Here is a 27,131-nt window from a genome sequence, read left to right as displayed (position 1 = left end):
TAAACCAACTTTGTATTCCTGAGCTACATCCCACTTCTCCTGGTGTGTAATCTTCTTAATGTGCTATTGGCTTCAGTTTGTTAGTATTTTGTTGATGATTTTTGGCTCTATATGCATAAGGGATTTGATCTATAGTTTTCTTATGATGTCTTGGGGGTCAGAATAATACAGTCCTAATATAATGAACTAGAAAGGGTTTTTCTCCTCTACTACATTGTGGATGAGTTTAAGAAGGATTGGTATTAATTCTTCTTTAAATGTTTGATAAAGTTTACCAGTAAGCCATCTGTTCCTGGGCTTTTTTTTATTGGAAATTTTTTGATTAATGATTTAATCTCTTTGCTCATAATAGGTCTTTTTATATTTTCTATTTGTTCTGTATGTTTTTAAGAATTTGTTCATTCATCCAGATTATCTAATTTATTAGCATACAATCATTCATTGTATTTATTTTCTTAAATTAAAAAAGATTTTATGTTTATTCATTTTTGAGAGACAGGTAGAGACAGAGCGTGAGTGAGGGAGGGGCACAGAGAGAGGGAGACACAAAATCCAAAGCAAGCTCCAGGCTCTGAACTGTCAGCACAGAGCCCAACACAGGGATTGAACTCACGAACTGTGAGAACATGACCTGAGCTAAAGTTGGATGCTTAACTGAATGAGCCACCCAGGCGCCCCTCATTGTGTTTGTTTTCAATTCTTTTTATTTCTGTAAGTTCAGTAGTAATGTCCTCACTTTCATTCCTAATTTTAATTTGAGTCTTATCTCTTTTTTTTTATTGGTCTAGCCGAAGGTTTGTCAATTTTGTTAACTTTTGTTAACTGAAAGAGCCAACTTGTAGTTTCATTGATTTTCTACATTATTTTTCTGTTCTCTATTCATGAGGGAAATGGTTCCATAGTGTTTCTTGTAATATCTTTTTTTGGTTCTTGTATCAGGTAGTTCTGGGCTCATTAAATCAGTTAGGAGAGAGAGGCAAACCAAGAAATAGACTCTTAACTATAGAGAACAAACTGATGGTTACTAGAAGGGAGCTGGGTGTGGGGAATGGGCTAAATTGATGGGGATTAAGGAGGGCACTTGTGATGAGCTCCAGATGATGTGATATATGGAAATGTTGAATCACTATATTGTAGACCTGAAACTAATATTACGCAGTATGCTAACTAACTGGATTTTAAATTAAAAAATCAGTTAGGAAATGGTACCCCTTTTATTTTTGATAAGAGTCTGTAATGTGGACAGTTGTATACCCGGTATATCTCAAAGCCTTTGGTATTCAGCTTAAGATCAGATCCATACATGTGCAGTTCAAGATAAAGTCTAGGAGTTCATGCACAAATCTGTTGGGTTACTCTCCTGACTTCCTTCTCCTTATCCAGCTCCACAACACATTCAGTTTCTAGAGTTCACTTCTCTTGGTCACTTTGTAAAAACACTGGGTTTTAATTATGTGTACCACTGCATATTTCCACACCTCTGTCTGCTCCCATGGCCAAGGGAGAGAATGAGAAAAAAAATGCCAGAGCATTTCCCCTACTCTTTTACCAGTGGAGATGCCCTTTTTATTTCCTTGGACCAGAAACTGATAGCTTCTCTTGAAATTCTATTTGCCCCCAGTGTGCAGTTCTTTTTTTTTTTTTTTTCCCCAGTTTTATTTATTTGAGTAATCTCTACACCCCACGTGGGGCTCTAACTCACAACCCAGAGATCAAGAGTTGAATGTTCTTCTGACTCAGCCAGCCAGGCACCTCGCCCCTCAGTGTGCAGTTCTAGGTTTCTGGCTACATATCCAAGACAGGAGATACCAGAGGAAAAAAGAAGTAGAAAACTCATCTCTTGTTCAGTGGTACTTTGAGTTCTGATTTCTTCGGCTGCTCATTCATCTGCCCAAGGTTATTAGTTGCTTGAGTAAGCTTACATCACCTAGAATGGAACCGACTCCTTTTCACTTATTTTAATTATTTTGTTTCTGATAATTCTTTACAGTGGTAGTGATGAAGAGGATGGCTGCAGGTTAGAGAGAAGCAGATGTGGGAAGGGGAAATAAAGAACATTTGCTCCCTTTTCTTCCTATTCCAAATTCCACTGACTTTTATTCTACATTTAAAAGAGGCCCTTGCAAAGCCAGCATGTATATAAGACAATCTAATTTATGTTTTAGAAATATTTTTTTCTTTTGTTGTATTGAGAAGGTATAGCTAGGGGAGGGAAAACCAAGAGTGAAAGAAGGTGAGATCTTTCCTGGTTCTTGTTTGAAAGAGAAGTTACATTTGGGTATAAGATTATTTTGGTCTCTATTTTGACCCTATCATTCTGACCCTAAGAATGTTTGACTGTATTTCGTCAAAAACAAAGACATAAATAAATTTGCAATGTAAGTATTTTCTGAAGCAAACTCAAATAAGCCAAATTAATTACTTTATCTTTTTTTTTTAAATGGAGATGTTAAATGTGTCCTCTATTTACATTTCAACTTTATTATGCTGAAATTATTTCATAGACATAAATCTTTTCCTTATAAAGTATACAGGGAAGGTTTGTTTCTTCTTTTTAGGTTCTGATATCATTTTTTTTTTAAAGTAGGCTTCATGCCCAGCACAGAGCCCAATGTGGGGCTTGAACTCATGCCTGTGAGATCATGACCTGAGTTGTGATCAAGAGTTGGGTGCTTAACTGACTGAGCCACCCAGGCACCCCTGATAGCAATTTTTGAGAACCATTTTGTTAAGAATTAAGTTGGAGCAGAGGACTAGCTAATCTAATTATTTCCCTATGATTTTTAAAATTTGGTATGATTTATACTATTTGTTTTAGATAGTATAGTACTTAAATTATGGTGAAACTTGCCATTTTAACTACTTTAAAGGTACAACTTAGTGAAATTTAGTACATTAACAATGTTGTGGACCATTACAAACTATATCAGTTATTTTAGGGGCCTGGGTGGCTCAGTCAGCTCAGAGTCTGACTCTTGATTTTCGCTCAGGTCATGGTCTCACAGTGTGAGACCAAGCCCCACTTTGGGCTTCTTGCTGGACATGCAAACTGCTTGGGATTCCTTGTCTTCCTCTGCCTTTGCCCCTCTCTTGCTTTGTGCATGCACTGTCTCACTTTTTCTCTCTCTCACAAGAAAAAAAAAGATATCAATTTTAGTAATAAACTTTCTCTATTCAATAATTTTTTACCAAATTAAATTGTTTAAGATTTATAGATCAAATTTTTCTTTTGTACAGATTAATCATTATTAGTTTAACTCTGTGTTTATTATCATTATTATCTAGAGTGTAGTATTTTAAAATTAATAAAAGATAGTTTATGGTTATTTTGTAAGTAACCCATGAAAAATTGTGAGCCAGTTGCTCTGGATTGTTTTCACTTTTTCTATTTCTGGTATCTGGCTTATTACAGTGTTATACTAATTCTTTACTAGTGATGATTGAATGCAGAGACTACTAAAGTGGCCATGATCTTAAGGAAGCATATAGCAGATACTGGGGCTAAAATAGTAAGATTAAAATATCTTTGGGGCGCCTGGGTGGCTCAGTCGGTTGGGCGTCCGACTTCAACTCAGGTCACGATCTTGCGGTCCGTGAGTTCGAGCCCGGCGTTGGGCTCTGGGCTGACAGCTCAGAGCCTGGAGCCCGCTTCGGATTCTGTGTCTCCCTCTCTCTCTGACCCTCCCCCATTCATGCTCTGTCTCTCTCTGTCTCAAAAATAAATAAACGTTAAAAAAAATTAAAAAAAAATATCTTTGAAGTCAATGACATAGACTAAAACTCTAAGGGAAATGATGGCTTTAAAACATTTTGGTTTTGGTTTCAGCACCATGTTGGTAAGATATTATCAATCTTGGGGTTTGTTTCCTGTGAAAACTAGCATTTCGTAGTTTTGGAGTCTAGCTGCAAACTGCAGTAGCTCTGGAGAATTTATAGTAGTTGGAGTAAAGATAACAGAAAGATTATCAAGTACTGAGGCTTAACTTTTATTGTTTTGTAAATTATTGCATACACAATTTTGTATTTTTTAAAAAATTTTCTTTCTTTCTTTCTTTCTTTCTTTCTTTCTTTCTTTCTTTCTTTCACTTATTTATTTTTTAAATTTACATCCAAGTTAGTTAGCATATTGCAACAGTGATTTCAGGAGTAGATTTCTTAATGTTCCTTACCCATTTAGCCCACCCCCCCACACCCCCTCCAGTAACCCTCTGTTTGTTCTCCATATTTAAGAGTCTCTTATGTTTTGTCCCCTCCCTGTTTTTATATTATTTATGCTTCTCTTCCCTTACGTTCATCTGTTTTGTCTCTTAAAATCCTCATATGAGTAAAGTCATATGATATTTGTCTTTCTCTGACTAATTTCACTTAGCATAATACCCTCTAGTTTCATCTACGTAGTTGCAAATGACAAGATTTCATTCTTTTTGATTGCCGAGTAATACTCCATTGTGTGTGTGTGTGTGTGTGTGTGTGTATGTACACATATATATACATATACGTATACATATATATATGTATATATATATATACATCACATCTTCTATATCCACTCCATCCATCAATATAAATATTGGGGTGCATGTGCCCCTTCAAAACAGCATACCTGTATCCCTTAGATAAAGACCTAGTAGTGCAATTTCTGGTAGTTCTATTTTTAATTTTTTGAGGAACCTCCATACTGTTTTCTAGAGTGGCTGCACCAGTTTGCATTCCCACCAGCAGTACAAAAGAGATCCTCTTTCTCTGCATCCCTGCCAAATCTGTTGTTGCCTGAGTTGTTAATGTAGCCATTCTGACAGGTGTGAGGTGGTATCTCATTGTGATTTTGATTTGTATTTCTCTGATGATGAGTGATGTTGAGCATTGTTTCATGTGTCAGCTGGCCATCTGGATGTCTTCTTTGGAGAAGTGCCTATTCATGTCTTTTGCCCATTTCTTCACTGGATTATTTGTTTTTTGGGTGTTGAGTTTGATAAGTTCTTTATAGATTTTTGGATACTAACCCTTTATCTGATGTGTCATTTGAAATATCTTCTCCCATTCCGTCAGTTGCCTTTTAGTTTTGCTGATTGTTTCCTTCACTGTGCAGAAGCTTTTTATTTTGATGAGGTCCCAGTAGTTCATTTTTCCTTTTGTTTCCCTTGCCTCTGGAGACGTGTTGAGTAAGAAGTTGCTGTGGCCATGTATTTTAATATATATAAAACAATGGTGTACATATTTATTTTAATTAAAAAAAATAAGTTTTACAATGTATGTTTTTATTGCAGTGCATCTTCTTGGGAATCCTGAAGTAAAGTTTTATGTCACAACCCAAACACTGTATTTCAAGCCTCAATCCTAAAACAGAAAGGACAACATTATCTAATAATCTTGATATTTAATATTTATGTTTTATTCAGCCATAAAAACTGAGAACCAATGTTTATTTACTCATTCAACAAATAAGTCTGATCATCTTTTGTTTGTAAAGATACTGCTTAAAATAAGTTGAACAGGAGAGTGAATGAGACAGCATTCAAGATCCATGTTGTCGTAACGCTCATATTTTGAAGGGAAGAAGACAGACAGTAAATTAAAGCTAAAATTTTAGGTAATAGTAAATTCTATAAGAGAAATAAAACAATCATTTGATAATAGTGGCTGGAGAGGATATTCACATTAGATTAGGTGTCTAGAGATGACATTTCTTGATATAGAGCTGAAACCTGGAAAGAATGCTGGGAAGAAGGAAAGCAACTTCAAAAGCTTTGAATTGGGAAGAGGTTTGGTGAACTTGAGGAATACAAAGAATGCCAGCTTGTAGGGCTGGATCATAGAGAGAAATAGGAAGAGTGAGATGTGCTGAGGTAGGAGAAATAGACTGGTAGAGATCATAAGAGGCCATTTAGGCAAGAAAAAGATATTTGCGAATGGTTCTAAATGCAAAGGGAAGTCACTGGTGAGTTTCAAGGGACTTAACATTATCTGTTTTACATTGTAGAAAGATTGCTCTATAGGGAACAGAGTTTAGGGGTTCTAGAGAAAAAAGAAAGGGCTACTGTAGTACTATCAGCAAAAGATGACAATGACATAAGCACAGGTGGTAACAGCAGAGCTGGAGAGAAGGGACAGATAAAGAGGGTCTTTTTGAGGAAAGTAAAGCTGGCCAGTTGAAGAAGTATGTGTTTAGGTGATGTAGAGTGGATAAAGGATAGAAGGAAGTCAAGGATGTCTTAGAGGAATTTTGCTTGAACAAATGGTTGGAAGAGATGCCCGTAAATCTAGGCATCTCTTGATAAGTTTGTTGTGAAGGGGTCAGAAAAATGAAGTAATAATTGGAAGGTAATGTAAGTTCAAAGGAGGTGTTGTTGGTTGTTTTGTTTTTTTTTTTTTTTTTGAGGGCAAAACAAAGACTAAGTACTTTATTTTTTAAAATTTTATTTTTATTTTTATTTTTTTTAATTTACACCCAAATTACTTAGCATATAGTGTCACAATGATTTCAGGAGTAGATTCCTTAATGCCCCTTACCCATTTAGCCCATGCCCCCTCCCACAACCCCTCCAGTAACCCTCAGTTTGTTCTCCATATTTATGAGTTTCTTATGTTTTGTCCCCCTCCCTGTTTTTATATTATTTTTGTTTCCCTTCCCTTATGTTCATCTGTTTTGTCTCTTAAAGTCCTCATATGAGTGAAGTCATATGATATTTGTCTTTCTCTGACTGACTAATTTCACTTAGCATAATACCCTCCAGTTCTATCCACATAGTTGCAAATGGCAAGATTCCATTCTTTTTGATTGCTGAGTAATACTCCATTGTGTATATATATATATATATATATATATATATATATACACACACACACACACACACACACACACACCACATCTTCTTTATCCATTCATCCATCGATGGACATTTGGGCTCTTTCCATACTTTAGCTATTATTGATAGTGCTGCTATAAACATGGGGGTGCATGTGTCCCTTCGAAACAGCACACCTGTATCCCTTGGATAAATGCCTAGTAGTGCAATTGCTGGGTAGTAGGGTAGTTCCATTTTTAGTTTTTTGAGGACCCTCCAGACTGTTTTCCAGAGTGGCTGCACCAGCTTGTATTCCCGAGGAGGTGTTGTTTTTTAATGGTATATTTGTATGTTTGTTGGATTATCCAGTAGAGAGAAAGAGTCTAGTGACTTATGGAGAATCACAGGGTAATTGCCAGCTTGAATTTCTTGAATATGGGAAGAGGGGATGAAATCCAGAAAGTAAGGGGAGGGGCTGGCATTTTAAACATTGGGGAACTTTTTTTTTTCCTCCATTGAATTAGAGGAAGGCAGAGAATGTGAGTGTAGATGTAGATAAGTTAATAAAGTTGGTGTTAGGAAGTTGAGGGAGTTCCCATCTGATTGCTACTGTTTTGTCAGGGAAGAATGAAATGAGTTCATGAGCTGTGGAGGGGAGGGGGGCTTGCAGAGTAAGAAGATCTGAAATTTGCCTCAAATGGGAAATGCAGTAGGATTCCTGGGCACTGGTGAGTGCTCTTCATAAATTTAGAGAAAGACCCATCTGCATGACTGTTGATTTTCTTCAAGAACATCCAGCCACAGAGGTGCAGAGAAGGTGGGCAAATTGAGTTTACCCAGCATCGGGGTGTAATTAAATGGGAAAGAGGGAGAGGGACAAAAAAAAGAGTTAAAGGCAAATTGATGGTCACAGTCATCCATGGAATGTAGCCTGGGAGAGGTAAGAAATGAGGATGTGAGATGATGGAAATGGAAAACCCTTTGCTTTTCTCCACTCAGTTGAATAATCGCTGGCACTGGAGATGGAAAAGGAGAACAGCAGGGAAGGGAGGCATGCCTAAAACGTGGGAGCTTGACACTGAGATGTTTTTTGCTGTGGTATATTTATTAGTGATGTCAAGGTCAGAGTGACAGCATTGGACATGATGAATGGGTTTCAACAGAGGAAAACACTGGTGAGAAGATCTAAGAACTGAGAAGGTAAAGGATTAAGAAAGCCAGTGCTTTCCATAAAATGCCCCCCAGTGAAAAAATACTCTGGGCAGTTCTGTCCAAAACTGAAACAGTCACTCTGGCCACACAACCAAATGATCTCTTCTTCCATCATTTACCCCAATGATTTTGATCATTGAACTCAATGTTGGCGGCTTTATCCGGGCTTGGAGCAGTGCTGTTTGAAGTGTGCGCACCTAGTGTGCTCAGAGCATGTTGCTTCCTTATAACCAGTCCCTCAAGTCAGCATTCCCAGGGAAAAGTTTACCAGCTATAGCCCTCAAGACCTAACCACAACAGAGTTAATTTTAAAATTTCAAACCCCAGCACAAGATGTGCTGTATACAAATAAGGAATTGGGTGCCGATCTCCAGCTTTTCTCTAGGAGAATTACTTAAGGATTTAACTTAACACATTCTCATTTGAGTAACTGCCAGGCTACGGTAGGTTGTAGCAAGGGGTATTTATTACAGCATGCCTTGAATAGTACTTGAAAAGAAGGTTTTGTCAGCATTTACAGTATGTGAAGGTCAGTAAAGTTATCTGACATTTTTGAAAACTCTTGAGATTCCTTGTTCTGTCTCCCAGTGTAATGCAGAAAAATAAAACAATAATTAGAATCTGGGGAGTTAGAATATTATGTATGTAGTGACAGTTGTTGGAAAAATATAAATATTGTTCCCCTGTTTACCAGTAAGGGTACATCATTTCACAGTGCTTTATCCTAACAGGAAGGATTGCAGGCATGGAGGGAACAGCACATGTTTATGGCAGGCCCACCGTGGGCTGGGCATGAACAAAGCTAAAGACCCTGCCCCTGGGCTGTACATTTTGGTGGGAGAAGGCAGACAATACAAAATACATATTCAGTATGTTAAAGTGGGTAGTTGCTATGAGAAAAGGAAGGAGAGTAAGAAGAAAAGGTGTGAGGTGGGGAGGGGGTGGTGTCTTTTCCCTAGGGTCTTCTGGGTAGGCCCCTGATCAGGGGCATTTGAGAAGAGACGTGAAGGAAGTGAGAGAGAATACAGGCTCTAGATGGGACCTCAGGAGCTAGCATTTTCATGTCCACATCTACCAGCTTCTGCCTGGGCTTCTCGCCTTTCTTCAAACGTGCCCTGCTGTCCCACCTAGAACTTTTCAGCTTGGCTCCCAGAGCTCTGCCTGGCTCTTGCTGATCCTGCAGCAACTCCAAATCCTGTAGGGAGTCATTCCTGACTCTCTGTACCAGGAGTGAAATGGAATTCTCCCCACTTTGCCCCTCTTTTGTATCCCTATAGAGTTCTATTATGACACTTATAAAGTGCTATTAGTTTTTGTGTTTACATACCTTTCCTCTAATGCTAGGCAGCAGGGCCCTTGAGAGTAGGCATTGCATCCTATTCATCCTCAGTGCTCATCACGGCATCTGACATACTACAGGTGCCACAATTGTGTGTGTTGGAAAAAATGATATTTAAAGAATACAAAGGAATGAGCTATCAAACCGTGAAAAGACCCGGAAGAATCTTAAATGCATACTGCTTAGTGGAAGAAACCAGTCTGAAAAGGCTACCTGCTATATGATTCCAGCTATACAGTACTTTGGAAAAGACAAACTACAGAGACAGTGAAAATCTCGGTGGTTGCTGGGGACTGGGTGCGGTCAGGGGAGGAAAGGGAGGAATGAATCAGTAGGTGAAGCACAGGAAACTTTTACAGCGGTGACTCTACTCTGTATGGTATTATAATGATGGATACATGTCATTATTCATTTGTTAAAACCCACAGAACTATCCAACACCAAGAGTGAACACTAATGTAAATTATGGACTATAGTTAACAATAATAATAATAATGTATTAATATTGGTTCATCAGTTTTAACGAATCAACCCCATTAATGCAAGATGTTAAAAGTAAAGGAAGCTGTGTGTGGGGGGTGGGTTGGGGAACAGGGAGTTGATATAAGGAATCTTATATATTATCTACTCAATTATTCTGTAAACCTAAAACTTTAAAAAGTTCGTACATTGTTAAAAAATAACATTTGGCAGTGAAAGTAAGGATTGATGTACCATAGTAGATTGACTAGTTTTTAAGGGTTCTTTTTAAAAAGGAATGCTCGCACCTGTGTTAGTTATAATGGTATGAAATACTTGAAGGAATTCATAAGAATCAACCTTCCTTCCTGACTCCTTTCTTACCCTATTGTGTATAGTTGAAGGAGCCAGATGAGCAGAGTGTCAGTGTGCTGCATGGACAACATTACATTCAGGCAGACATGGGCGTGAGTCCTGTCTAGCGGTGAGATTGTGCTGAGCCTCAGCGTCGCCGCTGCATGAAGATCCCACTACTGACCTCAGAGTGTCGTGGTGAGGATTCACTGAGACACATGATTATATGGAGCACAGAAATTGGGGTAAAGAAGATGACTACAACATGCCAGTTTGCTTTATTTTCCCTTTCAAGAGAGCATACAAATAAAGCAAAAGTCTGAATAGGTGATGGGAGAAATTACGAAGAACACAAAAGACTGCTCACACGTTGGTCTAGCACCGAATTCAAGTTTTAACCTTAAATCTGAGGACTAGCCCTGGTTTCTGTTAGGTTCTGTTAGTTTCCTTTTGAACAGGCACCTACACAGCTCTTTGACACATTTTTTAATCTTTTTTAAAAATGTTTTTTATTTATTTCTGACAGAGAGAGAGGTGGGGGGGAGCGACAGAGAGAGAGAGAGGGCGACACAGACTCCAAAGCAGGCTTCAGGCTCTGAGCTGTCAGCGCAGAGCCCAAAGTGGGGCTCGACCTCACGAACTGCGAGATCATGACCTGAGCTGAAGTCGGACACTCAACTGACTGAGCGATCCAGGCACCCTGACACATTTTTATCTCTTTTGAAATAACTTCTACATAATGACAGGTGAAGTGACTTTTCTCATGTTGGGTTTTCTCGGGTAATAGGTGATGTCATATGTCAGAAGTGAGAAGGTGAGGAGGTAGAATCAGCCAGTTAAGAAATGTGGGGAAAGCTTGGAAGTGCCTCAGTAAGGAACAGGGCATTGATAACAATATATCATACTTCATAATTATTTGGCCACATGTCTCAGTTTCCTTACAGAGGGAAAATGACCACACCATGTGTTGCTTATCTTTGCATTTGTCTCTTCCATCAAGAAGCAGTGTAATTTTGAGTAGTACATGCTCAATAAATATTTATTGAGTTGAGAATAGATATAGCTCTTCAGGAAAAAGCAGTCCTTTTTATAAGAAAAAAAAGGAAGCTTATCTATTAGACTCTCATTTATCTATACATCAAAGACTGGGACATATTTAACTGGGACAAACACAGGACATATTTAACACATGTGCGTGCACATGCACACACACACACACACGGGAAAACAAAACATTAATCTGGGAACATACTTTCCACGTTTCTTTCTCAGCTTCTTAGTTTGGACAGCTGGGCCAAACATCTGTAGGTTTAAAAGCAGTTCAAAGCAGGGTACAAAGAAAAGAAATGCACTTAAAATATCTCAGGTTGACTCTCATCACTCTGTACAAGGTTCAAATGTGATTTGGACCCCAACACACCAAGCTAAGCTTTGTGTGAGGAAGTAAATGTCAGACTGAAATGGGAAACTGAAGGAGGTCATTCTCTCATTGTTGAGCTTCTCCTTCTTGTCAAACCACTGGGCTGTACGTTGTCGCTCTTGTTTGTCACTGATAGCCTATCACAAAGCCCCTTCTGTTAGGATGCTGTACCTGAAACTCCCACTAGCCAGCAGAGCATAAACACCAAGGTGGAGCCACCTTCCCCAAACCTCTCTCACACAATAGCTACTGCTGTCACAGCAGGACAATTGAGTGGATCTTATGGTGGTATATTTTTTCCCATCATATGCATGACAGAAAGTCTAATGGACCTCGTTCATTTCTTGAGTAGCTTTTAAGTCCCTATAAAATGGCTTGTTATCGGTTCTATCAGTGTTCCCAAGATGTCTACCTGGATGTTAGGGAGCCCTGACAGTAGCTGTATTTTCAGTCCTCCAGTCAGCAAGGAGAAGACAGTAATTAGCTGAAAAGTTAGAGAGGAAGACTATTTGTACCCCAGAAGGAACAGCTAAATACTGATGGCACGGTGTGATAAATAAAATTCACAGCCTTTAAAGTGGAAGGGTTAAATGGGCTATATTAATTTATACAAGGATTAACAAAAAATTTCGATCACTGCCCTTAATAATAAAAATGTTAAAACTTGATATGACTTTATAGCCAATCTTGGGATATATTCTTCTCTACTTACACCTTGGTATTGCACTGGGAACAAATATTAAAAAAATGGAGAAGAGCAGTAAAATAACATCAGAAAGACACTGTTTTTAAAATTACCACTCAGAACACCTCTGTCAATTTTCTAAGACTTAAATTTTGGCATAAATGGAAAAGACTTTTTGCATGCAGAAGGAAAAAAAGCGTATCTGATGCTGATATTTCCATCTATCTAGTAGGGGTTTCTGTAGAATTTAAACTATTTTTGGCTTCTAGTAATATGTTGGCTCCTTGAAATATTTCCTGAAATTCCTAACTGCTCCCCAACTCCCAGATGGTAAATACTACCTGGGGCTCCTTGCTAAGTATGAGGGCTTACGACTTTCCTGTTCAAATTGCTGGAGTTAATTCTCAGTTCACATAAGTAATTGCTCAAACTAACTTCTATGAGTCTGGGCAATTAATCTTGGGCAGTCTGTGGTGCTCTGCCATTTGAGGGGGATGTGTTTAAGTTGGATGGGGTCACATAGTCTAAGGCACTGCAGTAGTGTGCATCTGACCAAGGATTCATTTGTGTTGAAGGCATCTTCTCATTCCCCGATATAGGTTGCTAACCACTTAGATGTCCCTTGTTTCTCATCTCAAGGCCCCTGTCGATTTGTGTGACACTCCCCATTACTTTCCAGTATGTTTTGCCAGGTGCAAATACTTCTGGTACTTTTAAACTGCATGAGAGTGCAAATCTATGAAGCTGTTTGTGGCCTCTCTTCTTAAATGATTTGTGCAGCATTTATTCTCTGTCTTCACAGGGATCTGCCCAGGCACAGAGTTCGGGGTGCTTCTCACCACCACCCATGGACCACTGCCTTCATAATCTTGTCTCTCTCTCTCTCTCTCAAACTGAAGTATAGTTCACACATGATGTTACATTAATTTCAGTTGTACAGCCTAGTGATTGATTCAACAAGTCTGTATGTTATGCTATGCTTACCACAAGTGTAGAAACCACCTGTCACCATACAGTGCTATTACAATACCATTGACTGTATTCCCTATGCACTCATAACCCTCTCCTATGTTTCATCCCCTTGTGAGGAATCTTTTTAAAGTCTTGGGAGACAGTCCTTCCTGTTTTGTCTTGGAGGCATCTTAGCATTGTCTCCAGGGATTAGATTTTAGGAAATCAAAGTAAGATTTATTAGTAACCATTTTTTCATCACGACCTAATCTCTCTTCGGGAATAGCAGAGAACTGAGAGCAGACCATCTGCCTTGACGGGGAAAGGGAACAAGAGAAACAAGTAAGTGGGGCCAAAAGTCATTTATAGCTGAAAAATATTATTCTTCCAGTAGTGCTATATTGCTTTTTACTCAGAATAATGATCATCCATATAGTGTACAATCTGTATAATGTTCATGGACCAATTTTGTCTATTTCCTCATACAAAATCTAGCAATTCAAGAGGACAAACTCATATATCCCTATCAGACTTTATTTTCCTTGATGTCAGGAACAACTTGAATCATTCTATAATGGTGATGGGCACGTGGAAAATGCCTCTGTTGTATAGCTGGAGATGATGCTGAAATATTATTTCTTAGATTTGTAAGTGGAAATTATGATTAGACATCTGTGACACCAGGCTGCATGATTGTGTATAAAGAACAATTCACCAATGTTGTATGACTTCAGGTAATGAGCCAAGGAACCATCGAGGCATATAGCATAGAACTGTAAGTTGAGCTTTGACTAGAACTGTGTTTCTCAGTGTGGTCTCCAGACCAACATTATGAGGAACTTACTAGAAATGCAAGTATCCCAGATATGCTGAATTTATAACTCTGAGAATAGGGTCTCTATTTCTGTGTTTTAACAAGCCCCCTTTGTAATTGTGTTGCAAGTCAGAGTTTGAGAGCCCCTGGACCAGAGGATGGTTAGCTTGAATCAAATGAGTGATCTCAGGTACGTAGCTTCACTCTTGGCTCTCAGTTTTCTCCTTTAGAATTAAGAATTATTCCATACTTGATCTGGTGGGAAGAGCATCCTTTGTCTTACTCTGCTTAGAACAAGGTACAAACATAGGCCCCGGCTAGTTTTGCTCGGTTTATTGGTTGTAACATATGTCCTTGATCTTATCATTTGCCTGAGAAGAATGGGAGCATGTCTCCGTGTAGTGCACATTCCCTAGGAGGCAAAATGCAAGATGGATAGGGGTGCAGTTTCTCTGGGAAGCAGCCTGGTGTCGAACCACCAGCTCTGTCTCTTACTGGGTGATGTTCATGAAGTTTTCACCTTCTCATTTCCCTCAACTGTAAAATTAAAATCATGCTGTAATCCTCCCTAACTCAGAGAGGTAGAATGGGATGAGGTCATGTGAGAATGAGGCTGTACAGGTTAGGTGCTTACAGGAAGACCTAGCACTGGTTGGTGCCAAATAGATGTTAGCAAATGCTGGGTTGAGTGCAGGCCGGGCTCTGCTATAAGGCCTAGAGTTGGGACAGACACCATCTCCCCACTGAAGGAGCTAATAGGAAGAACCAGACACGTAAACTTATAATCCCCAAAGGTATTAGACTCTACAGTGGCACCTGGGAAAAACGAGGACATCATAATGGGACAAGGGGTCTTGAAAGGACAGCTCAAGTACGTTGAGAAGATCCATCACCATGACGGATGGACAGTCAACTGAGTGATCTTGATATAATTGTAATGAAAACACCAATAACTAATACCAGTTGACAGTATTTACCAGGCCCTGTTCATGATCTCAGTCAGTCTTTGCAGAAGCATATGAGACAGGTATTTGCATTATCATCATTTTACAAACTAAGAAATTGGGACTTAATGAAGCAAGGAAACCTGACTACAAAGGTGGGGTTTCTGACTCTGAGATCCAGATTTCTCAGGATTTACTTATTATTTAAATAAAACTCACATAAAATGTTTTCAACTCTTCTAACAATTTAATTCTTTATGTTTCACAAGTTTTAAATAAGAGATAACAATTCTAAAGCAATGCAATGATTTGCCCTAGGACATGCCCGCCCCCCCCCCCCCCCCCCCCCCCCCCCCGTTCCTCCCCTTGCAATAGAAAGAGGGCTGCAGTTGAAGACTCTGGCTTTTCTTTGATCTCCCTTCCATCGCTGCTTCACTGAACTAACCAAACTGCCGTCTTCTTATTTATAACAAAAGAAAAGAAAAGTCAGAAGGTGATACAGAAAGAGCACTGTTTTGAACGAAGCACTTTATAAAGGGGGCGGGGGAATACTTCAGAACTGGCGCAGAGTGACATCTAAGGTTGTGTGGAGGTGCTGAGCTGCACAAATCCCAGCAAGCCAGAGAACGCCCTCCTCTGAGAGTTGGTGTTCTTCATCCCTTTTTAAAATATATTTTAAATTTTTTAATGTTTATTTTTGAGAGAGAAAGAGAGAGAGTGAGACAGAGCATGCGTGGGGGAGGAGCGCGCACGCGCGCGCGCGCGCGCGCGCGCACACACACACACACACACACACACACACACAGAATCCCAAGCAGGCTCCAGGCTCTGAGCTGTCAGCACAGAGCCCTACGCAGGACTCCAACTCACAAACTATGAGATCATGACCTGAGCCAAAGTCAGATGCTTAACGGACTGAGCCACCCAGGAACTCATCTTCACCCCTTTTCTTGTACGACTTTAACTCAGTTATTCAAAACTTTTCCTTGCTAATTCTGCTGGAGTTCAGACAGCTTCTCAATCTGATTCAGAGTCCCAGTTTATTGAGAAAAGTGTAAAGAATCAATTATTCATCACTGTATAATAAAGAATCAATTTAGGGGTGCCTGAGTGGCTCAGTTGGTTAAGCATCCAACTTTGGCTCAGGTCATGATCTCACGGTTGGTGGGTTCGAGCCTCGCGTCAGGCTGTGTGCTGACAGCTCAGAGCCTGGAGCCTGCTTCCGATTCTGTGTCTCCCTCTCTCCCTGCCCCTCCCCCACTCACACTCTGTCGGTCTCTCTCTCTCAAAAATAAATAAACATTAAATTTTTTTAAAGTCAATTTACTATACCAATAGTTTTACCTAAATAATTCCATATGTACAGGAAATATACTTTTAAAAGATAAAATTAGAAAAAATAGATCATCTTGTCAGAAAGGAAAAAAAAAGCTTTATTTGACATATCTTTTAGATGAAACGATCTTTTACCAGACTTTCATTAAAGCCTTTAGTGGAGAACATACAAGGCAAAAGAATCAGTCAAGGTTTATAGCTCCTAGTGATGTATTGAAATGTATTAGAAAGTAGATGCCGCCCTTTACAAGGGAAGACTAATGCTGATTGGCTTCCCTGTTGTGCCCCCAGCTGAGAAATAGATAAACACTTTGTATATTTTCCCTTGGTTTTGAGACTGATACAATACATAGGTCAGTAAAGTCAACAACATTTAAATTGTTAAAAGATTTTTTTTCTGAGTCTTCTGGGAATGGTAAAACAGGATACAGTCTTTTATTCCCATTTCCCTTCATGAAATGTACTCCCTTCTTTTTGGAACACACGATAGTTGCTGTGCATACAGATAGGTCCTAACAATGCTTCTCTGACATTTAAGCATTTCACCTTCTTTGCAGTACAGCCTGTTTGTCCTTTTAAACTTGGCCACTGGGCCAAATGCAAAGGAACCACTGTGTGACTTTTTGCTTATCTTCTGTACCCAAGCCTGCAAAGTTAGTGCTTGAGTGTGTCAGGTATCACCTGGGGACTTAAGGACGAGGCTTTTTACAGTTAACCCAATCCCATGACCTGTACCACACTGCCTTTGATTTGAAGGCAGTTTAGTTAACTACCAAGACTGCCTACTACATTAATCGGAATCAGGTTCATTTGAGATGTGGGCACACAATAATTCCTGGTTTTCTGCATAATGGCTTTGGGCATACTCAGTTACATGCTGGAGTGTCTGCCAGTGGGAAACAGCAATGTTTTTCTTCTTGTACGTGCTGCTCCATTCACAGTGTTTTTTTTTTTTTAACTTTTTATTGGAAATAATTTTAAAATTTTAGAAAAGTTGTAAGAAGCAGTATAGATCAAATAACATCCTGATATTCATTACCCAGATTCACTTATTATCTCTCTCTTATTTCATTTGATTTATCATTGACTCAAATTCTCTCTCTCTCTCTCTCTGTCTCTCTCTCTCTCTCTTCATGCATATATTTTGAATCACATCAGGGTAAGCTACATATATCATGGTCCTTTACCCCTTAATACTTCTGTGAATATTTCTCAGTAGGATATTCTCTTATATAGCTACAGTTCAGTTAACAATTTTAGTAAATTAAGATTGATAGAATACCTTTGTTAACTCTATTATCCTTATAATTTCAATTTTAGGAGCTGGATCCAATACCTTTTCCCACTCTAGGTAAGGGTCCACTCTGGAGTGTGGTATTGTATTTAGTTGTCATGTCTTTGTAGTCTTTTTAAATCCAGAACATTTCCATAATCTTTGTTCGTCTTTTGTGCCACTGACAGTTTTGAAGACTACAGTCTCCCATCCGTTTTTATTTCAGAACGTTTGTTCCTCATTTAGCATATATCTGATACCAACTGATGCTTATATTCTCATTATGTATTTTTGTTTGGAATGTTACATAGGTGATATTATGGCTTTCTCAGGATATCTCATCCAAATTCACACAATGTCTATGTACTTCTCATTGACGGTGTTTAGATCACCCAATCAATATACTGTTTGATTTCTCCATGTATAAATGTCACTTTTCTTTTGTAGCTAATAATCAATCTATGGAAAGACATTTTAAGAGCAGGCAAATGTGCTCTTCACCAAAACTTTTCCCCAGATATATTCTCCATTAGCGATTCATGTCTGATCCAGTCCTTACTCTGATGATTGCAAATGCTGACTTTCCAACTCTTGTACTTTCTCCTCATTTGCCAGTTGGCACTTAACATTTTAATCTAATCTACACTACTCCCTTTTCTCCTATTTATTTATCTACTTCTTATTGATATGAACTCATGAACTCCAATTTTTTTGGAATTGTTCATCATGCTAGTTAGTGTACTTAATTATTTTGTGCTCAAGTTGTCCTTGATGTGACTAGTAGAATACCTTCAAGCTTTCTCTTGAGTCTTGTAACATGCTTTATTTATTTATTTATTTATTTATTTAGAACAGCCTCACTGCTGGTCTAATAAGATATTCTAGGCTTATCTTGCATACCTCCTATCCCATTTCTGGACCCAGCCATTTCTCCAAGGAGTCCTGATTCCTTTTAGTGGGAAACAGTATTAGACATCAAGATCTGGATACTAGGTATACGAAGAGGGCCATTTTAAAGACTCATAAGGTGGATGATATCTTAAGGTTTCACTTAATCGAGCTATGGTATCATTAAATCATTTCAACTTGATTATTCTAAATGTTCAGAAAAGACTTAAAGCTTAGATTTTAAAATACTGAAGTGGAAATAAATGTATAGCTAATTTACAATGCTTTTTGATTATTTTGTTTAACACTTTATAAAGCAGCATAAGAGAAAGAGTTCAGCAGTAACACCCCAGATTTGATTGATTGTAATGGTATAGCCAGGGGAGCTCAGTTTTCAGGTGGTATTGCACAATTATCAATTCGTTTGTGGTAGTGTCCATTCATGTCTAGCACACAGAAAACATGACCATCTTCAGAAGGAAAGGTATCCACAAGAGCGTGCCCTGCATGGCTCACAGGAGTGGCATATCAACAGCACAGGACTCCTATAGCCCGTCCTACAGTGTTGAAAATGCACACAGGCAAACAGGATTGTTTCAGGGTTATTTCACCAACTCCTTGGTCTGATTTGACTTTCAAATACACACTGCCTTTTTTTTTCTGGCCGAAGGTCTTAATTTGATTCTCAAAAAAAGTCTTCTTCAGTAGTAGATTTCCTTCTCCAGAGAGACATTTCATTAGCTTCCTAGAAGAATTTGGCTTATTTTCAGTTTGAATGTTTTATTAAAGAGAATGATAAATAAAGGGGCTTTCTACCTCAGGTAATAAACCAGAGTTCTCATATCTGCATTATGACAATGTCTTGCCTTGTATTAATACTGTTGATCATTTAAGTAAATTCATACTAATTTACATTACAACAAAATTATAAATGCTGCCTTGGGTAAACCAAGATAGATACTGGTTTAAATATGAAGTGTTATGTTATAAATACTATAACATGGATAGAGTACAAAGAGCAAGAAACAATTTTCTGTGCAACATAATACAAAATTGATGATTTAAACTACAACACCTCAAATATGAATACATACAAAACCACAATTGATATACACACCCATAATGTCTCAGAAAACAGAATTTTTTAGCCTTCTACCATGTGGAAAATTTTCCTTCAATAAATAGTTGAGCTTTCCAATGGGCTGTAAGTCACTGGAAAAAAAAATCAGGACACATAATATACTATATCATGAAAGGAGTCTAGAAAATGAGGTGATGTGTGCTTGAGTTTCTTAATCCTACTGGGATTTATTTGGGGGACCATCTCACAATAGCCTAAGAAATCAAGGATTATCTCAACTAAAACTGTAAAGTTGTATTAAATATTAATGAGAAATACGTATCTGAGAAATAACTCAGAATTGTGTAAGTTTTACAAGAAACATGATTTAAATATCAAAGATCTTGAGTCTCAAAATCTCAGTAAATCCCCTGTAATGACTTTGATGTATTTTAAAAAATAAATTGATATTAGAAGCTTTTAGGATTCTTGTTTACTGAATGTTTTTTAATCACCACTCATTTAGCATTTTATTATTTTTTTTAATTTTTTTTAATGTTTATTTTTATTTTTGAGACAGAGAGAGACAGAGCATGAATGGGGGAGGGTCAGAGAGAGAGGGAGACACAGAATCTGAAACAGGCTTCAGGCTCTGAGCTGTCAGCACAGAGCCCGACGCGGGGCTTGAATTCACGGACTGCGAGATCACGACCTGAGCCGAAGTCGGATGCTTAACCGACTGAGCCACCCCGGCGCCCCTCATTTAGCATTTTAAAATAAAATTTTTGCCATAGGAGTAGGTTTTGTTTTTTTTGTTTGTTTGTTTTTGTTTTGGTTATTGTTCAATAACAATTTAAGTTTTACTTCAGTGATGATCTTTTCCCCTACACACATTATGACTGATAAGATATATGAGACAGCTATCACAGATTATGGCATTTTCCAAAGATGGCTATAAAATGTCATCCATTCAACTGCTATTTCACTATCAAGAGGTGGTTATCTATTTCTCCATCTTCTTAAATCCAGGCAGTCTTCACGGCTTCTTTGGCCACTAGAACATGGTAAAATGATGCAGTTACAGTTCCTGTTGGAGCCCTTAACTGGCCTGGCAGTTCTTGCTTTCTGCCCCTTAGAAACCATCCATCATGTAAGAAGTGTAACTATCCTGAGACACCATGCTATGGAAACCCATATCTCATGGAGCAGCCCTGAAGGATGAGAACTGAGAGAGAGAGAGACACAGAGAGAGAGAGAGAGAGAGAGAAGAAAGAAGGAAGGAAGGAAGGAAAAAAAGAAAGAGTTTCTGCAAGGTACCAAAAATATAAATAAAGAAGTTATCCTGAAAGAGATCCTCCAGCCCCAGTCACAACAATAGCCATAGCTGAAGCCATGTGAATCGCAGATAAACTACCTTGCCTTTTCCAGATTTCTTTTTTTAAATTTGAGCCTAAATCAAGAGTCAGACACTCAACCGACTGAGCCCCCCAGATGCCCCCCAAATTTCTGACCTATGAAATTGTGAGAAAAACATAAACATTATTTTAAATGACTAAGTTTTCAGTTAACTTCTTAAGTAATAATAGATAAACAAAACGTAGATACTGAGCAAATTTAAACTTAATAAGGAGCCTCAAAACTGTAAAGTTTGTTTTGCCCTTTCCCTGATGTCATGGTGCAAGGCAATGTGCTGGGTGCTGGTGATAAAAATTGAAAAGATAAGTGTTACCTGGCCTTTGCTATCCAGTAAGAGATACACATAAACAATTATCTACAATAAATGTGACAAATGTAATAATAAAGTGATATGAGAATATAGAAGGAATAATTAATTATTCTTCCATCAGAAATCAAGCATTACAATGACAGGGAATTTTTACCTGCTTGGTTCAGATGAAATACAAAGGTATCTGGTCCATAATAGATGTTCAAAAATATATGTTGAATAAATAAATGGCTGAACTGAAGAAGGAGGCGATGGGCATGTGAATGGTAAGGTTTAGAAATGACCCCTGAAACAATGGAGAAAAAAGATAATATTTTAGCCATATCTTGAAGAACACCTAGAATTTTGTTAGGAGGAGTAGCAGAAGACCGTAGATAGAATAAGGGCTGGTAACTAGAATAGTCTACCATATACCATCATATGCCACCACGTAGCTGTCAACTTAAGCTGTGGGAATAGTGAGAATGGTCTGGTATTCATAAGTCAGGCCTTAATTTGAAAAGTCTTAGCATCTCACCCAAAATTACCTTAAGAGATTAGTCTAATCTTAAGACATATTGGGTTGAGATTAATTCCCAGACTGAGGTAATCCTCTAACACATCCAGAATCCGGTATGTCTCTCAGACCCAAGAGTAGTAGATCCAGAATTGGTTCTTTGAAGCAACTGGCCACATTTCATTGAAATTTAAGGTCCTTGGACTTGTTTTATGATCAGCATAGTTGTTAGGCTGGGGATAAGTAGAAACTTCACCCTGCTTATCAACTTCCATTGAGATACAAGGTAGTGTAATAGTTACATTTCATTTTGTATTTGAGAAGGTCAGGAAGACCATTAGTCTTAATGGCTAGAAATTCTTAGTCTGCATTAATTGGCTATAATTTGTAGAAGTTGGAACTCTTCTATCTGTCCTCATGCATTAATTCATTGATTTACTTACTCATATTTGCCATGCAATATCTGAAAACATGGCAAAGTATTGTCAGTTCTTTAGGTAAAGGTTTCAATCTGTATTAAAATAATAATAATAATAATAATATAGCAAATTAAGTTATTCAACCCATTAAAGATCTCTTGATCTTTTAATGGATCTTAGACAAGCTTATCCTTCATTATGTTCTTGAGAACATACTACATGCCATATTTAAGTGCTTTGGAAGAGCAAGTACTGAGGAAGTGGGAGAAAAAAAAGTGAAAAACATAGATTCTGTCTACAGCCAATTTAAAGGAAAATAGTAGACTCAGTTTAAGCCCAAATAAATACATGTAATCACAAATGAAATAAATAAAAACACTTTAATGACTTACAAGCAACTTACAATGACTTACAAATGACTATCTTGGTTTAATAACTTAACCAAGATAGTGTTGACTTTTAGCTATTTCTGTGTTACTCATAGAATTGTCTTAGGAGGGAAGAGTGACTTCTGAGATTGTGATGGCAGTTTACCTGGAAATAGTGAATTGACTATCTACTTCTGCCACTTTATAGGAAGTGGGTAAGGCCCAAAAGGGACACACCAGTCCAGAAGCAAAGATATTTCCAAATAAAACCCAAGGACAAGGTTGGCCAATTAATACCAAATGTTAAGAGGAAATTAATAAACATTTAATAAGATATTTATTGCAAATTTTTGTTCAAGCTTCACTGTTGAAAGAGTATGCTTCTCCTATTAAAAAAAATTCTGGCAAGCTGTCTTTGCTATCAATTATCTCTTTCTGACAGTAGTCATATTCTCTCCTCTACTTTACTTAAAAGCACTGAAGACCCAGGTACATCGAATTGTAGTTTTCTTATGGGCCAAGATTTAGTAAAAAATTGATGGTACTTAAGCCCTAATAATGAAACATTCTTAAGTATTGTTGCTAAAATGTCCTTCAAGCAAGACGTGGAAGGCAATACACACATGATGTCAGATCATAGCAGATAATCACTAACATTAAATTCTATATCACTCCTATGAATGGCTATTATAGTCAGCAGGTGACTTTGTTCAATTCTTAAACGGGTCTAGACTATAGAACCAACTGCCTTATGAAAGTGATAGCTGTTTAGGGTGGTTACTCATTCATTGATTTTTGGTATGAGTCCCACTACTGTTAAGCAACAGGTGTTGGTTCATAATCTCTGCACAAGAGTAAACATTCTAATTTGGTTTTATCACAGTCAGTGGGTTCTGTGGTTGGGTAAAACTTTATAACATTCATCATACTAACTGGAAGGCATTGGAGCATTTCTGAACATATTTTTTCCAATCAGAATAGCTAACATTTCTTGGGTACATATTATTTGCCACGATAGTAGGCATTTATAAATGGTATCTGATTTAATCTTTATAGCAACCTGTAAACATTATTGTTCTCTCTGTTTTGTAGAAGAGAAACTGAGGCAGAGTCATACAACTATTAACTAGATGAGCAGAATTTCAAAGTCAGGTTTGACTCCAGAGTACCTGTTCTTTTAACCACTGTGGTGACATCAACCAATGGACAAACATCAGTGTGGTGTTTGTTATGACATGAGAGCTACATATGATATGATGCTTCTGGTTGGATATTGGATTTTTGTGATACAATTAATACAAGTTGAATGGATAGGGGGAAAAAAATGAGAGTTCCTAGTTGTAATTTGACATCTTACAACTACAAACAAGCTAACCTTGATAGACCTGCAAGCACATGTTGGGTTCACCTATTCTAATCACATTTACAATTGTTGCAAATAATGGAATGCCAAAAAACTCACCTAATATTAATACTAATACCAATACTAATACTAAATGCTAGTACTAAATAACTAATGAAGTTAGTTCTTTTCCTGCCCAGGCAAGAGTATAAAAAATATGAATCAGAATTTTGCCTTTCAATGAACAGTATTGGTATGAAGAAGAACATGTTCCAAAAAAGAAAAACAGCAGCACAATTCGAATGTCTGAAAAAGATTATCTGGTAAATGGGAAATTTAAAGGGAAATAATCTTAACATAAAGGTCAACTGTAAAGACATTTAGGAAGCTGGTTATAAAATTAAAACCATTATAAACATGAATTAAATATTTCCCAACTCCAGCTACATAAGTATAAATGCATGTATGATCTGATTTATTATAAAAGCTTACACAGTATGACACCAATAAAACCATTCTATATCAAAAGGGACAAACCCTAGTACTTCCCCCATATGGCATGTGTTACAGGCAGTTTCATGCACCTGTTGTGGGTGTGTTTTGCAGCGCTTAAAAAAAATAATAACGTATTGAAAAGCCAGTATGGATACAAATTATCTAGAACTTAAAATCTCTTTGCATACATATGTCTGGTATAAATCAAGATAACGTAAACCAAAACCAGAATGTTAAACAAAAGGCAAAAAAGGGTATAAGTTTTGAAAGAATTGGAGGAGCAGTTCTATTAGTATCATATAGAAATTTATGATTTTATGTATGCAAATATGAGACATTAACAGATGATGAATAATTTTGATAATACTCGATAGTTCCATTTGCCCTTCATGGGAAACACAAATGCTTGGATTTAGATTAAAATGTGTAACAATAAGCCTTTGCAATACATTCAGGAAATTAACATCTTTTTATATGTAAAAAACTAATATATCAAAACATCATTAAACTAAGCACACTGCCAACAATGACCAGTACTACTCCACAATAAATTCTACTGCCATTTCTGACATGACCTAGACCAGAAATTCAACTTCTCAAATGTTCGTTTTAGTCATAAGAAGGTGGAATAAAATTGCTTATTTCTCTACTGGAGATGTTAAAGAGAATTTATTACCATTTTTCTAAAATGTTATGAATGTCCTGTTTTTAACAGAATTTGAAGACTGATTTATTTATAAATATAAATAATAAAAATTTACTATTTTTTCTCTAGGTTCAGATTTGAAGAGTCTCTTTGAAAGTGGGAGAGGACAGATCTTACACAGACTTTTCAGCTATGGGAGAATTATTTGAAACACTAACCCTCCTCCCCAAAATAAAACTCTTGTCATTTTTTCTCCCACTCTCTTGCTCTTTGGGGACTGTTTCTCTTTTAATTTATTGCTCTGTGTTCTAAAAAGTGGAGAGAGATTACAAACACGTTTAAAAAATGTATTAAATATAACTTATGGTAAATTAGTAATACCTCTTGAAGAACCCTGCTAAGATCTCTCCCATGGTGCTTCCTTTGGGGGAAGATAACTCAATTCTGGTGATTTAAAGGTTCTGTCTAGTTCTTTTAAACATTCCTTTGATGTTGTATTGCTCTGCTTGTAATAGACTGTTATTGCCCTATATTGAGTTTACAGAGTGAAGGTAAATCTTTGGTGATGTGATTGTACCACCCCAAACTCAATATTGTTCACAGGGCCTTTATAACTCTCAGCTACACTGTGGCAGAACAGCACACATTTTCATTTTTACCTTTTTAGACTTATTCTTTGTTCTGAAGCTGAAACTATGAATGCTCACATACACTCCACGGTGCTTGCTCTGTGAAGTGGTAACTCATAAGCAGAAAGAAACCTTGTCAGGTGGGTTTTTTTCTTTTTCTGAAATTGTCCATTTTATTGTTGATCTTTTTCATTACGTTCCATTAGGTACTCTACTATGTTATTGAAAAACACCACTACTGGGAACAGCTCAGTTAGAATATCTATCAAAGTTTCTAGTTTGAAATGTTTTCTAAGGATATAGAACGGCCCTATGAGAGGAGATTCCCCTGAGGAGCCCTAGCGTATCTTGAAATGGATGAACATGATTTCCCCTGGTGGCAGATGTCACACATAAGACTTACGTGATCAGAGGTATTAACGTAGACAATTCAATATTAACATTTGCCTGTTTGAATGAAAGTAGAAACTTTATATAGTGGCTTGTGTTACTTTTTGCTTCTTTTGTGACGTTTCTTGCAAAAAAGAGAGCTAATATATTTCACTGGTACAGCATTCAGCTTTGTTTAAAACTGCTTGGAGAGCAAGACAACACTAAGGCTACTTTTTAGGCACTCATTTCACTTATTGACATGTGCCCTGTTAGTATCCTTTTTCCTGTCATGTTAAAGGGTATGATCACACGGTTTTTTTTTATGTGAAGTTTATTGTCAAATTGGTTTTCATACAACACCCAGTGCTCATCCCAACAGGTGCCCTCCTCAATGCACATCACCCACTTTCCCCTCCCTCCCACCCCCCATCAACCCTCAGTTTATTCTCAGTTTTTAAGATAATCATCAAGACAGCATGGTATTGGCACAAAAACAGACACATAGACCAAAGGAATAGGATGGAGAACCCAGAACTGGACCCACAAAAGTATGGCCAACTAATCTTTGACAAAGCAGGAAAGAATGTCCAATGGAAAAAAGACAGTCTCTTTAACAAATGGTGCTGGGAGAACTGGACAGCAACATGCAGAAGAATGAAACTAGACCACTTTCTCACAGCATTCACAAAAATAAACTCAAAATGGATAAAGGATCTGAATGTGAGACAGGAAACCATTAAAACCCTAGAGGAGAAAGCAGGAAAGGACCTCTCTGACCTCAGCTGCAGCAATTTCTTACGTGACACCTCCAAAGGCAAGGGAATTAAAAGCAAAAATGAACTATTGGGACCTCAGGAAGATAAAAAGCTTCTGCACTGCAAAGGAAACAACCAACAAAACTAAAAGTCAACCAACAGAATGGGAAAAGTTATTTGCAAATGACATATCGGACAAAGAGCTATTATCCAAAATCTATAAAGAACTCACCAAACTCCACACCCAAAAAACAAATAATCCAGTGAAGAAATGGGCAGAAAACATGATCACACAGTTTTTGAGAAATAATTTGTTGATACTCAATTTTTAAAAAATAAAAAATATCCACAAATGTAAGAGGAG

General features: G+C 37.6%; 1 long non-coding RNA gene across 3 annotated transcripts in view; it reads left to right on the top strand.

Moving 5' to 3' along the window:
* The window catches only part of LOC125922938 (uncharacterized), a 172,688-nt gene extending 147,419 nt beyond the window's left edge, over window positions 1–25,269 (top strand). For all 3 annotated transcript variants that reach the window (XR_007457839.1, XR_007457840.1, XR_007457841.1), the window contains one exon: window positions 25,141–25,269. This is a non-coding gene — a long non-coding RNA (uncharacterized LOC125922938). The remainder of the gene's footprint in view (window positions 1–25,140) is intronic.
* Window positions 25,270–27,131: the final 1,862 nt, after the last annotated feature.

This window comes from Panthera uncia, chromosome B1 (genome assembly GCF_023721935.1).
Source record: "Panthera uncia isolate 11264 chromosome B1, Puncia_PCG_1.0, whole genome shotgun sequence".
Lineage (NCBI taxonomy): Eukaryota > Metazoa > Chordata > Mammalia > Carnivora > Felidae > Panthera > Panthera uncia.
This window is presented reverse-complemented; position numbering and strand designations above follow the sequence as displayed.